Source organism: Pleurodeles waltl, chromosome 3_1 (genome assembly GCF_031143425.1).
Source record: "Pleurodeles waltl isolate 20211129_DDA chromosome 3_1, aPleWal1.hap1.20221129, whole genome shotgun sequence".
Taxonomy (NCBI): domain Eukaryota; kingdom Metazoa; phylum Chordata; class Amphibia; order Caudata; family Salamandridae; genus Pleurodeles; species Pleurodeles waltl.
The window spans coordinates 46985601-46999468 of NC_090440.1; positions in this window are offsets into that span (position 1 = coordinate 46985601).

The window sequence follows — 13868 nt, forward strand, 5'->3', positions numbered from 1 at the left end:
GGCACTCTCTGCACTGCAGTGTGGATTCCAATGGTGCTGTTGTGCTGCAATAATGGCCTCTTCTCCCTAAAAGGAGCCGAGGCCAATATCGTAGCATTACTCCCACTAGTCAGTCCGGCTGGAACGCATAATACAATGTTCCCACTGGTATGCCCAGCAGGAACATTGTAATATGCTCGGGGGGATGCCACCGGTATGAGAGTGGCATCCTCCCTGTGAGTTTGCCAGTCCACTCGTCCTACTGCCAAACTCCTAATGAGGCCCTCAGTCTTTCATATTATTACACTAATAGTGAATCATATTTTATTATTCACTATTAGTATAATAAGAAATGAAATACAGTTAGCTTGAAAGCTGAGGTAATAAAAAACACTTGCAAATGTATGTTGTGTGCATATTTGCGGGTGAGAGTGAGCTTATGTAAAAGATAGTGTATGTATGAGTACTGTGTTTGTATGAGTAAGCATTTGTGGGAGAAAAAGTAAGGATGAAATGGTGTATGATGTCACTTCCGCTTCCCCTGGTGTTTTGGTGAACTGACCTCCATGGAGTGCAGGCTTCCTTCTTGAAGGCTCCCCAGGGAGGAGCTTGTATTTTGAGAACTAGCGCCACCCGAGGTGGTGTTATTGTTGGTGCAGAAGTTGGGGAGTAGACTACGCTCAAGGGTTCCTGTTCCGGTGGGTGTAGCATACATGCCAACCCTCCCGATTCAGGCGGGAGACCACCGATTTCAAGGCTAGCCTCCCGCCTCCCAATTCCTGCATGTAAAAACCTGACTCCTCTGCGGGCTTCAGCTGACAGGGCCTGGTCTTGTGTAACTTGAAGTATGCACTGCCAGTAGAATGCACAGCACTTGGGTCACGCTCCCTCTACCTGTCATAGTGATTTCTCTGTGCTCCTCAGTGGTAAGGAAAAAAAACTTACATTTGCAGATCTAATATCCAATCCTGCAGCAGCAGCCTTGCACATTCCATAAATAACAGTAACCAAATTCAGGGCCCAATAGAAATCAATGGGAGAAATACATTCTCACGTTTTTATTCTAGAAATCTCCTACTTTTCTCTTCTAAAATATTGGCATGTATGGGTGTAGTTCTGTTTATACCTACATGTCCGGGGACACACAAGCATGCCTTGCAGACCCGCAGTGATTTGGAGCATGAAGGAGAGGACACACCTCGGTGCTCGTGGCTGCTAGAACCACAGCGCTACGGTCCTTGCCCCACTCAGGGCTTTGAATGTTTTCTCCCTTTTTAAGTCTCAGCTAACAAAGACTCCTAGGGTTGCAACAACTATATTAACACGCCTGTCCTGGGGGTTTTGAAGCAGAACTACCTGCACTTGTTTCGAAGTTACTATGTGTAAGGAAAGCTCCCCTTTTTTGTATGATCAACAAGAAGTTTCTGGACTGATGGTGATAGTTTTTTGACTCTGAAGGCCTTGCTAAAGAGTCCTCAGTGACAGTGCTTTGACCCTTGAAAGGTATAGGTCTGATAGGTTAACCCACAATTTGCATAAGTTAACAATAAGTTAACTTACTTCTAATTCCCTAGTATATAGCACTAGGGGGGCCCTGGGCATGTACGTTCTAAGTGTTTTTCAAGAACTGCAGCACATACTGTGCCACCATGTTTGAGACAAAGCAAAGTATGACTCTCATCTGCCATTGCAGACTGGCGGAGCAGTTTTTAACTACTAACCTGGCTTTACCATTTAAAGAGATGGCAAAGCATAAACCTTCCTGTTTAGTATTTATAGTCACCCTTAAGTTAGGCCATAGAGCCCTAAATATTGTATAAAAAAGATGAACATCTAGTTCTTAACTTTACATGTCCTGACAGTAAAATCCCTGCCGTGTCGTTTTCCCTGTGGAAGGGCTAGTAGCCCCTTTGAAGAATGCAGACAACTCAGCAGTGCTAACTTCTCAATAGGACCCCTTAATATGATACTTCAAGGTATCAAAAGAATCATTCCATTAAACTTGACTTTATGATCAAGTAAATTTAATGTAACTTTTTCACACGTGGCAACTTTAGTAAGTAACCACTTTGTTGCCCAAAGTTTTCCAGTGACCATTTAAAGTTGCTCGCTCAAGACAGCCTTCTGCCTTCCTGAGGGGAGATGTGAATGACTCTCAGGAAGGAACACAAAGGTCTGCTGTTGGCAAAGGTGTGGCCTCTCCATGGCAGGGAGGCAAAGCAGGATGTGAGCCCAAACCACAAGCATCAAAGGGGAAGCCGCTTTTCAAGGGCAAATGGTAGACATACATGAGAGGGGCTTCTCTTTTCTTTATGTAGACAGGTTAGTGTAGAGGACAGCGAGGACAAAGCTGTTGCCAAACTCTTTTATCTGTGGGCATGTAGCCTCCAGGTAACCTCACCTCTGTGGTGGTGTAGGGAGCTCCACACACCAAGAGAAGGGTTCTGCCATTTTGGTAGTGGGCAGCATGGTGCATTATGGGCTAGCTGGATGTCACACTTCACAGTAACTTGTCAATAGGCAGGAAGGGACCTCGTAGCTAGCGGCTAATAGTTTCCAGATCCACTAAGGGCACAAACTGGCTGATCAAGGTGGCACCCCTGGCACCCAAACCTCAGATTCCATCTGTACGGAGCAGTGCACTGAAGAAGGAATGCTCTGCTGTTCCCTGGACCCAGCAAAAAGAGGCTACACCAAGACTGGACTGCACCTGATGCTCCTTGGCTAGTCAAGAGAGGACTGTGCCTGTGGTGTCCTCCTCGAGGAAGATGTGACTCCCAGAATCAGTTGCCTGCCTTCTTGATACAGCCGCTGGGCCACAAAAGCTGAAGAAGCCTGCCTTTGCGAGTTGGTGGCCAAAAATGCTTGAACACCACTGACCCCCAACATGCAGCATGGAGACCAAGTCCCAGCCCTCAAAAGTTGTACCCAAGTCTGATGGACCTGGGGGAGTTATCAGAGTGCAGTGCGGTCACCTGAAAAAGAGGTTACCTCCAGTTAAACGGAGCTGCTGGTTTTGATGTAACCAGAGACTGGCAGACCAGTTGCAAATGGTTTTTGGCTGGACCGTAAGCAGACTTTGATGGAAATCGATCTCTGTAGCCAGATTCGCCCCACTGTCTTGTGTACCTAGCAGTAGCCCCAGGAAGACCCTCGTCACCAGATCAGCATCTTCAGCATTGTGTATCCTTGCATCAGGACCATTCAATTGAAATCCATGGCGGTTCGCCCGTAGAGTCTGGATTGGCCTGGAAACTGCTTTCACTGTGAGGTAACTGTTCAAATAAGCCTCTTTGGCCCCTGTGATTCTCCCTGTCAAAGTTGGTCACCTAAAGCAGGTCAGAATAGTAGTTTCAACTTTATAAAAGTTTTCCAAACTTTGCAAAGTTGACAACAAGTGCTGTCCATTATAACGATTTATTGTGCTGAGTGAAAAGGCAGTGATTTATTGTTAATTGGAATTCAGATCTCAGTAATCCTCACGTTTGTTTGTCATTGAGATGTCAGTCTATTTAAAGATTAAAATACACCCTGTTTCTATAAAGTTGTGTTGGATGTTTATTGAGTCTTGTTTATTTATTATTGAACTGTTTTATATTTCATAATGCTTTACACTTGTTCCTTTGATAAAGCCTGACTGCTCAGAGCCACAGCTACTGAGAGTTAAAGCAGTGTTTTTCTAATGAATCTGATTGGACCCAGTACAGATAGTGATTTTATTACACGGTAAGGTCTCATCGCCACACCGTATAATAGACAGGTTTTCTCAAACTTTGATACTGTTTAGTTTTTCCGCTTTGATTAGGGCTACTACTCCTTATAACTCCCCTTTTGTGGGTAAGTTAAAATTGGTGCTGGCAGAATCTGAATATTTTAATCTAGAAGAATGTGATTAATATTGTGATGAGGATCCTTCACTTAGTTATATTGAAAAGGGCCTGGTTGAAGCCCTGGATACTTTGGTGCAAAGGACTGTTAACAGAGCACTGGCAGTAGTGCTTAAACCCTTCACCAGGCAACTCTTTGATGCAGCAAAAACCTTCAGACAACAAAGCAGCTACAGCTTAGGGCAGGATGAATAAATGACCATGCTCTGAGTCTAGGGATATATTTCATAAGTTATATTGAGGTACCATGGGTATAGCGCCCTGGAATCTCCTCACAATGAGCCTATTGCAACACCACTGGTAGCTGCAGGTGAGTCCTATGAGATCAGTCTGTGTACTCAGGATCTCCTCATTGGTAACATCTGTCTGAACCAGGTAAATGCAAGCCACCTCAGTAGGCAGATCCATCTGTTTTTATGCATTTACAACATTATGCATCTAAGACATTTGGATTAGGCCGATGATGAGCATGTGCAAACTTGGCACTTAGGAAAACCTTTGAAAAAGAGGTATGAAACAACCTTTGGGAAGAATGTTGGATACTGGCAATTCCAGGAAAAGTGGCAGAGCCTTCCTAATTTTAATCAAAATCTGATCATGTGTCTTAAATTTCCAAAGGACCCTAAAGAAAGAAATTGACAGGTCCTGGCAAGCATGTCAGAACAAATTATTGGACCACTTAGACCTCTTGCCAGGATTCTAGAACAATCCTATCAAGGAAAATAGATCTATGCTTCTGTGGATCCAGACATTAAGGCAGATTTGGCACAATGAGCCATATGTCATTCAGGCCTTGTGAACTGTGCCATGCATACTGATCTAAAATTGTATGACTTGTCCTCAGTTGGGGTCCGGTAACCAAAGGCTATTTGTTCAAGAATCCATTTGTGAAGACCTGGAAATATTCATCGAAACCTTCACTGCACTTGACAAGATTCACATGTCACTGTAGAAGGTGCTTCGGCCTGGCCTTTATTTGGCAGGACCTGATGAAAGAGGGGTTGTTTGTCAGGCCATCCTTTTTCCAAGGTATCCACATAGGATTTGTGGGATGCAGGAGAGGTTCTTGGTATGACAGATTAAGGTGAGGAACCTTCTTCCTAGCCAGTTCCAAAGGTGACCATGGTAGTTACGGCAGAGTTGGCTGCAGAGGAAAATATCTCAGCCATCACAGAATCAGGCATTACAGGTAACTTTAATTACCATCTCTCAAGTGATTTGAGGGGGCATATTACAGTATTTTCACACAATTTGAAAAAAGTGACACAAGATCCCTGGGTCTTGCAGCCCATTCACGGTTCAGACTAGAGCTGTATCTCAGATCATCAATTGCTTTCCAGGCAGTTAACTTTTTCCATTCAAGGGCAAGCTTTTATAAAGTCAACGTCAAGAATTGTTGCTCAAAGAGCCAATATATGTTTCCACACTTCACCTCAGGGATTTTTGCAGCAATACCTTCCTTGTAAGGAAAACAAGCGGTGGTTACAGGTTGGTATTAAACCTAGAGAAGTCCAACGGTTAGATTCTTTATATTTCTTTTTTCTTTTTTGGTTTGCAATTCTTTTTTATTAACAAAATGCAGCAATATACAATTACATTGAACATTATTCCTACATTCAGCAGACAGAGGACAGTTGGAGTATACCTGCTGAGTCGGGGGGAGGGAATGGGGAGGGTTAGGGAATGAAGGGAGAGGAGCAAAAAACAGGGAGGTAAAACAGGATGGCATATGATGAATAAAGCCTATATACCACAGCTAAATGATATCGATGATTGGATTGCAAACAACGTCATTTCCTACAAAGTACCAGTGGTTCAGAAAGCTCCTCCTCTTTTGACAATCGAGAAGCATGTTCGAAATGTGGAGACGCAGGGGCACTCTGAGCGGGTCGTTTGGCTTAAGATGGACAGTGACAGAAAATCACGCTTATCAGCAGTGGGTGGAGTATTTGGGTGCAGTACATAGTAGGTCCAAGGATTGCCGAGTAGGGTTTGATATAAGGGAGTGTGACTTTAGGAGGTAGAAAGGAGAGAGACATAGCAGGTTGTCATAGAAGTAGTAGAAATAGGTTATAGTGACGGGGGAAGGTTGCAGGTCATAGATATGACGTTGTTTAGGGTAGAGAAGGGAGGTCAGGGGGCAGGAAAAGGGGAAAAAGAGTAAGGAATGAAAAGTAGTGGGCGAGATGTGATGAGAAAGGGCAGGGTGGGAGGGGATAGGGAGCTGAAGAAGGCAATGAGGAGCTATACTGAACTAAGCTGGTCTAAGGTAAGGTAGGGGAGGTAGGGTGAGAAGGTGAGAAAATGAGAAGGGCACCCAGCGCCCTACTTGGAGCACAGCTTATGAAAACTGGGGGGAGAGAAAGAGGAGTGTGTGGGGGTCCTGAGAAATTTGTGTTAGTGACAGTGAGTGGCATATAAGCAAACTGCTGGGCATGTAGTGAACTCGCTATGAGGCATTGGTGAGAAAGGGTGCCCATGTTTGTTGAAACAGGGCGGCTTGATCTTGCATATTATATATGGGGCATTCAAAGGCTGCTATCTGAAATATTGCCACCATCCATTTGTCCAGTGTGCGGGAGGTAGGGGATCTCTAGTGATGGAGCACATATATCTTGGCTGTTGCTAGGGCCGTGTGCAGCAGTCGGCATTGCGGCCAGGATAGGCCAGGGAGATTCTCCATGTCGTGAATAAGAATAAGGGTAGGAGAGAGCAGCATTGTGGTTGCAAGAGTAGCACTCACCGCATCCCAAAGGGGTCAGATCGATGGACAGTCGCAGAGGATATGCCGCAGATTGCACTGAGTCTCTAGACATCGCCAGCACTCTGCATGCCATAGTAGGCCTACTCTTTGTAGTTTCGTAGGGGTCCAATACCAGTCATGAATTATTTTAAAAAGGTAGAATTTCAGTTGAGCTTCCCGGGTGCCTCTATCTAGGGCCATCAGTGTTTCTGACCAACTCTCAACTTCGAATTCTGTTTGGAGGCATACTTGCCATTTTAGGTTCAGTGCTTCAAGTACGGGTTGTGAATAAAGATGTTGTGTGATAACATCATATAGGCCCGCCATCACTCCCTGAGGTGGCCCCAAGATTTGAGATAGGAGACAATAGGAGAGATCTCGAGGGCCCATGGAGTGGCTCCCATACTACTGTTCTGGCAGTGTTTGAGTTGTAGATACTGCCATGCTTGATTGGGATGGAGGCCATTTTCCTTCTGTAGTTGCTCAAACGATTTTAGCTCACCATTCTCGATGATCTGGTCCCGTGTTTCAATGCCAGCTGTACTCCAGCGGGTCCAATATAGGGTACGCCCTCCAACTCGTATGCCATTGTTTCCCCAAAGGGGAGCTCGAAAGTGGAAAAGCGGGATGATGCATAAGAGGCAATGTGCTCTGCGCCAGGCTATGTGCATTGTTTTCAACATCGGATTGATAGGATGTGAATGGGAGTGGGGGTGCAAAGTACAGGTATTATATAGGCCACTAAGCCCACCCCAGTGAGAGAGCAGTAGGCGTTCTGGTTTGACCCATTGCAGTGTATCAGGCGTTCCAGGTAGGGGAGGTGAAGAGCGAGGGCATAGTGTTCTATTGATGGTAGCCCCAGTCCGCCACAGTAGCAGCATGCCATGAGTTTCACTGAGGATAGGCAGGGGCGAGAGGCACCCCTTAAAAAAGCGATGATCGCGGCATCTATTGGGCTCAAAGTCGAGAACGGTACTTGGTTGGAAAGCATGCCTAACACATAGGTGAAGCACAGTAAGGTGACTATCCGTACCGCCTGCACCCTGCCCCACATGGAGAGCCCCAGGTTGGACCATTTCTCAAAGTCCAGCTTCATTCGGGCAATGAGTGGGTTAAGATTATGAGCCACCATGTTCTCCTGTCCTCAGTTGACAAGGATCCCTAGATATTTAAGGCAGAGCGGCGTCCAACAGAATAGGAATCTGTGTATCGCTGCTCTCGTGGTGATGAGGGAGAGGGGTAACGCTTCACATTTGTCTCAGTTCACTTGGTAACCGGACATGGCTACAAAGTCCTTAATAATCTCCATTAATGCCGGGAGGGACTGATCGAGATATGTCAGGGTAAGTAGGATGTCATCAGCCTAGAGATAAAGTTTGGAGAGTCCCCCTCTTATTGGTGTACCAGTGAGTGGTGGAAATTGATGTATAAAGACCGCTAGCGGTTCCATGGCTAGTAGGAATAGTAATGGTGAGAGAGGGCATCCCTGCCACGTCCCTCTGCGTATGGGGAAAGGATCTGAGAGAAAGCCTCCATAGTTGACCTGTGCCGAGGGGCAGTCATACAGTAGGCGTACTTTTGGAGTGAATTGGTTGCCCAGTCCAAATTTTCGCAAGTTTGTAAACAGGTATCCCCATTTGACGCGGTCAAACGCTTTTTCAGCATCTAAAGATAAGGCTATGGCTTCTTCTGGCATGGCCCTGGCTTCCCACAGGGCATGGGAGAGAGTGCCCAGGTAATTTCTAGAGGTGCGTCCTGGGATAAATCCTACCTGTGTTTGGTGTTTTAAGCATGCAAGCTCTTTGCGCAGCCGGGCCGCTAAGACACTGGCTAGTCTTTTTATATCCCTGTTTAAGAGAAAGATAGGTTGATAATTGCCGCAGTGGAGGGGGTCTCATCCGAGCTTAGGTAGTACCACAATCGTTGCCTGGTTTGAGATGGTGCCCAATGATTCTTCCTGATCTGCCTCCCGGAAGGCTTCGTACAGGGAGTCAATCGCTTCCTCTCCTGCCCATTTATAAAATTTCATGGGGAACCCGACTTCGCCCGGTGATTCATGAAAAGGGAGGTTACAGATGGCTTGTGCTATTTCGACCTTACTGATCTCCCCATCTAGCAGGGCTTAGCCCTCTGCTGAAAGGCGGGGGAGATGTGCTTTTTCCAAGAAGGTTTCCATCCTTGTAGAGCTGGCTACCTCTTCTGGGGTATATAGACATTTGTAAAAGTCCACAAACTCATTTACAATGTCCTCCGGTTAGGTGAGTATCACCCCGGTGGCAGATGTGATAGCGTGAATAGCCTGAGCCGCCACTCTCTGTTTAAACAGAGCCACTAAGAGCCGACCAGCCTTTTCCCCTGTTTGTAATGCCTTCCTTGCAGACGTTACAGGGTGTATTCGGCCTGGAAAGTGTAGAGCTCATTGAGTTCCCGTTCTAGGCACTGAAGGGCTGGCACAGAGGGCTGTGCCGTGCACAGTTGAGTGAGGTGTGTGATACTGTGCTCTAATTCTGCCTGGCACCGCTAAGCGTTATTTGTTGGCCTGTACAGCATCTCTCATCATTTATCTGCATAAGGTCGCCTTTGCCGCCGCCCAAAGAACCCTCTGAGAGGAGACTGTGCCTTTATAATCCTGCATATAGGTGGAAACGTGTTTTCAATTGTGTTTTGGCCTGTGTAGTGCGAAATCGATGTACAGCAAAACGCCAGGGTTTGCGGCCTGGAGAGGTAAGTCCTGCATTGACTATCAACAAAATCGGAGAGTGATCCGATAAACCGCTCTCTAGTATATGAGAGTCCTGTATCTGGGCCACTGTGATATGTGTCACAAGGAAGTAGTGCAATTGGGACTGAGTCCCATGTACTGGTGACAAGAATGTGTGCTCCTTATTGGCTGGGTGCATTAGCCTCCAGTGATCCACTAGCCCATGATCTCAGGTCACGTCTGTGAGAATGGCTCTGTCCTGGTTGTTACTTATGTCTATGGGCGCAGTTCTGTCTAGCCCTGCGTCCCGGGCCATGTTCCAGTCACCTCCTATGTTATAGCATGTGACTTCTATCTCTGTTAGGAGACGATTGATATGAAGAAAGAACAATCTCTTGGGGCCTGTGGGTGCATATATGGAGCCAACACATATCGAGGAGTCTCCTATTTTCAGTTTAGCAAAGATATATCTTCCCTCCGGGTCTGACCACGTTTTAATCAACCTAATAGGAAGTGTCTTACGAACTAGAATTGCCACTCCACATTTCCTTAGTGTCCCACTGTCTTGAGGTCTAAGGGGGTCATACCGACAAGCTGGCGGTGCTTCCAGGGCCATTCTGACCGCGGCGGTAAAGCCACGGTCAGAAAAGGGGAACCGGCGGTTTCCCGCCGGTTTTCCCCTGGGCCAGGGAATCCTCTATGGCGGCGCTGCTTGCAGCGCCGCCATGGGGATTCCGACCCCCTTCCCGCCACCCTGTTTCTGGCGGTTCTTACCGCCAGGAACAGGATGGCGGGAACGGGTGTCTTGGGGTCCCTGGGGTCCCCTGCACTGCCCATGCCACTGGCATGGGCAGTGCAGGGGCCCCCTAACAGGGCCCCATGAAGATTTTCACTGTCTGCACCCGTCGCACCCCTGCAACTCCGCCGGCTGCATTCGGAGCCGGCTTCCTCGGTGCAGGGCCTTTCCCGCTGGGCCGGCGGGCGCCCTTTTGGCGGTTGCCCGCCGGCCCAGCGGGAAAGCCAGAATGGCATCCGCGGTCTCCTGACCGCGGAGCGGCCATTTGGCGGTGACCGCATGGCGGGCGGCGACCGCCGCCCGCCGCGGTCAGAATGACCGCCTAAGTGTTGCACAGCAACTAAATATCGCCCTCCCCACCCAGTCACGGCATAATTTACTGGATTCTGTTGCATCTAGATGCGTCTCCTGAAGGAGAGCCACATACGCTTTTTTGGACTGCAGGTATGATAGCACCTTCTTTCTTTTCACATAGTGGGTTAAACCATTAACATTCCAGGATATAATATGGAGTGTCGGGTACGGTTTGGGACCCTGCTACTCATAACCGCAATGGATTTGTGTGCCACTCTGGCAGTAGCAGGGGTGGCAAGTGTATTGGATGGGGGAGGCCACAAATCAGTGTGGGGAGGGAGTGTCTGGGGTGGGTGGGGGAAAGGGGCTCTGAAGGTGGGCAGAAAACAAAAAGGGTGACCGGGGGGAGGAAGGAAAAGGGGCAGTGTACACACGAGGCTGCCTGCTTTGGGCAGGAGCGGAGCCCTGGGAATTTGGGTCTGTGGACTGCGGGCCTGAACCTGTGGAGCCGGGGCCCTCAGAGGAGCCCCGGGCGGAGCTAGGCTGCCCACGGTTGGCCACCTTTAGAAGATAGATGGTGGCAAATGTCAAGCGTCAGTCAGGGCCGGTCTGAGGAGGTGGGGAGGGAGCGGTATAGAGGGGTCGGGGGGATCCCGCAATCCCCCCAGAGGGGAAGAAGAGGGAGGGTCACAACACTTATGCCTCTGTCTACTTCTACTGACCCCATTTCCCCCAGCCCCCCAGATGTGGGATGGGTCCATCCCAAGACACTTTATAGCAACAGTCAACAACTAGTACATGATGATGATGATGATGAGTGGGGGAAGGCATCTCACATGTAGCCCCAGTAGGTAATTCTGGTGAGGTTGAGAAACTATAGTAACATTATAACATTAACAGAGGTCCTCCATTGCTAGTGACCGTTACAGCAATACAATAATATTGAACATGTCTAACTCTGAACAGAAGACATTAGGCATAGCTTATATGAGTCCATCATTTGCTCTCATCGGTGCATCCTGTCAAATAACTGTTAATTATTAGCTATGAGCTATGTGATACTAATGACAGTCACTTCTCGCTCTTCCCATTTACAGTTTACAGTTTGCAGTCTTCCTTTTTAATTTGAACATAGAGCTGACGCGGCAATCAGGCGGCAAGTTAGAAAAAAAGAGATAGAAATGGAAAAATGTAGAGAGAAGAAGAAGAGAGTAAAAAAAAGGGGGGGGGGATTTAGGAGGAAGACAAAGCGGGCTACTGCCTTTGCAATTAGAAGATACCTGGCGGCTAACTAGGAGCTAATTAAGTCCCTTCAACACAATAATCTGAGTATAGCATTACATTACATTACATTACTCGGCCACATCAGTCAATAGCAGGCAGCAGGGTACTCATCTGTCCGTCGACACCGGGGTGCAGTCCCCAATGTTCAGACTCGTCTCGGTGCTCAGTCAATCGCTACTCGGCTATGGTGGCCACAGGCGTAGGCTGCAAAGGTGTTAAGGTTTCAAAGGGGAGCGTGACTTGCCTCTTCCCGATGTTTGGGTATGGTGCGCCACTGCTTGGAGCACATGGTCTCTATTGCTTTGGACTCTTGCTGGTCTCCCTGAGTCCCTGCCTCTCGGGTGGCGGTCAGCGTCTTTGCACTTTCGCACTTCTGATGCAGCCGATGAGCGCAATATGTCCTGCCGGTCGATGGCCTGCTCCGGGTGTAGGGCTAGCGGGGCCGTGTCCACTGTCTGAGCTGAGAGTTCATCCAAGGAATGACGTTGTTCCTCAAGTTCATATAAATCTCGGGACTTGCCATCTTTGGTGATCCACATCCGCACTGGTTCAAACAAGCCAAATTTCACCTCTAATTGACGAAGTCAGGGTCGGAGGAACAAGAATGCCTTGTGGCGGTTATTGGTCTCCTTTGAAATGTCTGCAGTGATTCGGACCTCATAGCCTTTGGCCTTGAACGGGCCATGGTAGCGAGCTTCTAGAAGAAGTTGACGGGCCTGTCTGTGCCGCAGGATACAGGTGATGATCGGGCGGGGTCGGGATGCTCCATCAGGCCACTTTGGGCCTAAGTGGTGTGCTCTCTGAAATTCCAGCGGTAGGTCAAAGGAGAGACCTGTGATTGTACGGAGGGTATTTTGTAAATAGGCTTGAATGTCTGTCCCTTCTGCTTGTTCCGAAATTCCAAACAAATTGGAGATTGTCATTACGGCTTCTGTCTTCTAAGTCTATAAGCTTGCTATGTAGGCACAGAATTTCCTTATCCGGGTCCAGTGTTTATATGGTCCTCTAAAGCCGTGACTCGCTGTTCTAGCCTCAGAACTTGGGTTTGAAAACCCACTATGTCCATTCATATAGATTTCGGCGCTTCCGCTTATAAGGATATGTTTGACTCCATCCCTTTCAGTCTGCGACCGACTGCTGATATTTCTTGGCGTATGCGCTCCATTGTAGTGTCCTGCTTTGGTCTGTCTGTGGCACTGGGCAGGTCCTCTGGTTGTGTTCCCTTGGCAGTGGCCATTTGACACGAGTGCTGTAGGGCTTCGGGGAAGAGAAGTTGTCTCACTGTTTTACTTGCGGCTTTACCACCAGGCATCTCCAGGCTGGATTCCCGTTGTAGGTGCTGCGTGTCTCTGACCCAGAGGGCAATATTCTTGGGTTAAGTTCGGGTCAGCAGTAGGGGGAAAGGAGCTGTTGCTACAGTAGGGCCCTTCCCAGGGTGTATACTGATGGAGTTCAGGGTCAAGGCCTGTACTACTCAGCTCTCTCCCAGCCTTTTAGAAGGTCAAAGTCTGCAAGGTTGGTGGAGGAAGGGGGTGAGTGGTGACTCAACAGCTCATAACCTGCCTCGAGGCCTCACCGGTCTCCACTCCTGTGCCGTCTAGTTGTTAATGTTTCTGGTAGGTGGAGTTAGCTCCTATAGTCTCGGGGTTCCAGGTCAGACATGGATTTTTCCGCTGCATGCTGTCACTTACGGTGCCATTTCTGTTCCACTGGGGGTGCTCTCTGTCTACGTTTGATGCTGTCTGTGGTAGTAGATGTAGCGGTAAGGGGGGAGCAGGTGTCCATTCATTTTTGGGTGCTCTAGTTCTGATCCTGTTCTGTGCTGCCCTTTCCGTAATCTGGGCTTTTGCTCTCCTGTTAGAGATGACGATCGGTGTAGACGTACGTGGCTACTCAGGGCTGTTTACTGGTAAGAAACCGCTTCAGGCTATTAGGCGTCTCTGGATACTAAAAGGAGCTGGTGGGGGGGGGAGTACAGAGTAATGGTCTGGTAGAGCTCTACTTCAGACCCCTCCCCTGTGTAAGAGTACATGACAGTCCGTAGCTCCTCCTTGGTACAGGGGCCCTTACTCAGAGTGCGCTTCTGCCTAGTACAGGAGAAGTGGGGAGGCAGCTGAGCAAAGGGGGGGAGGCACAGCTTCAGTTGTGGCACAGTTGGGGAAGTCAAAGGGGGGGGCGTCATAT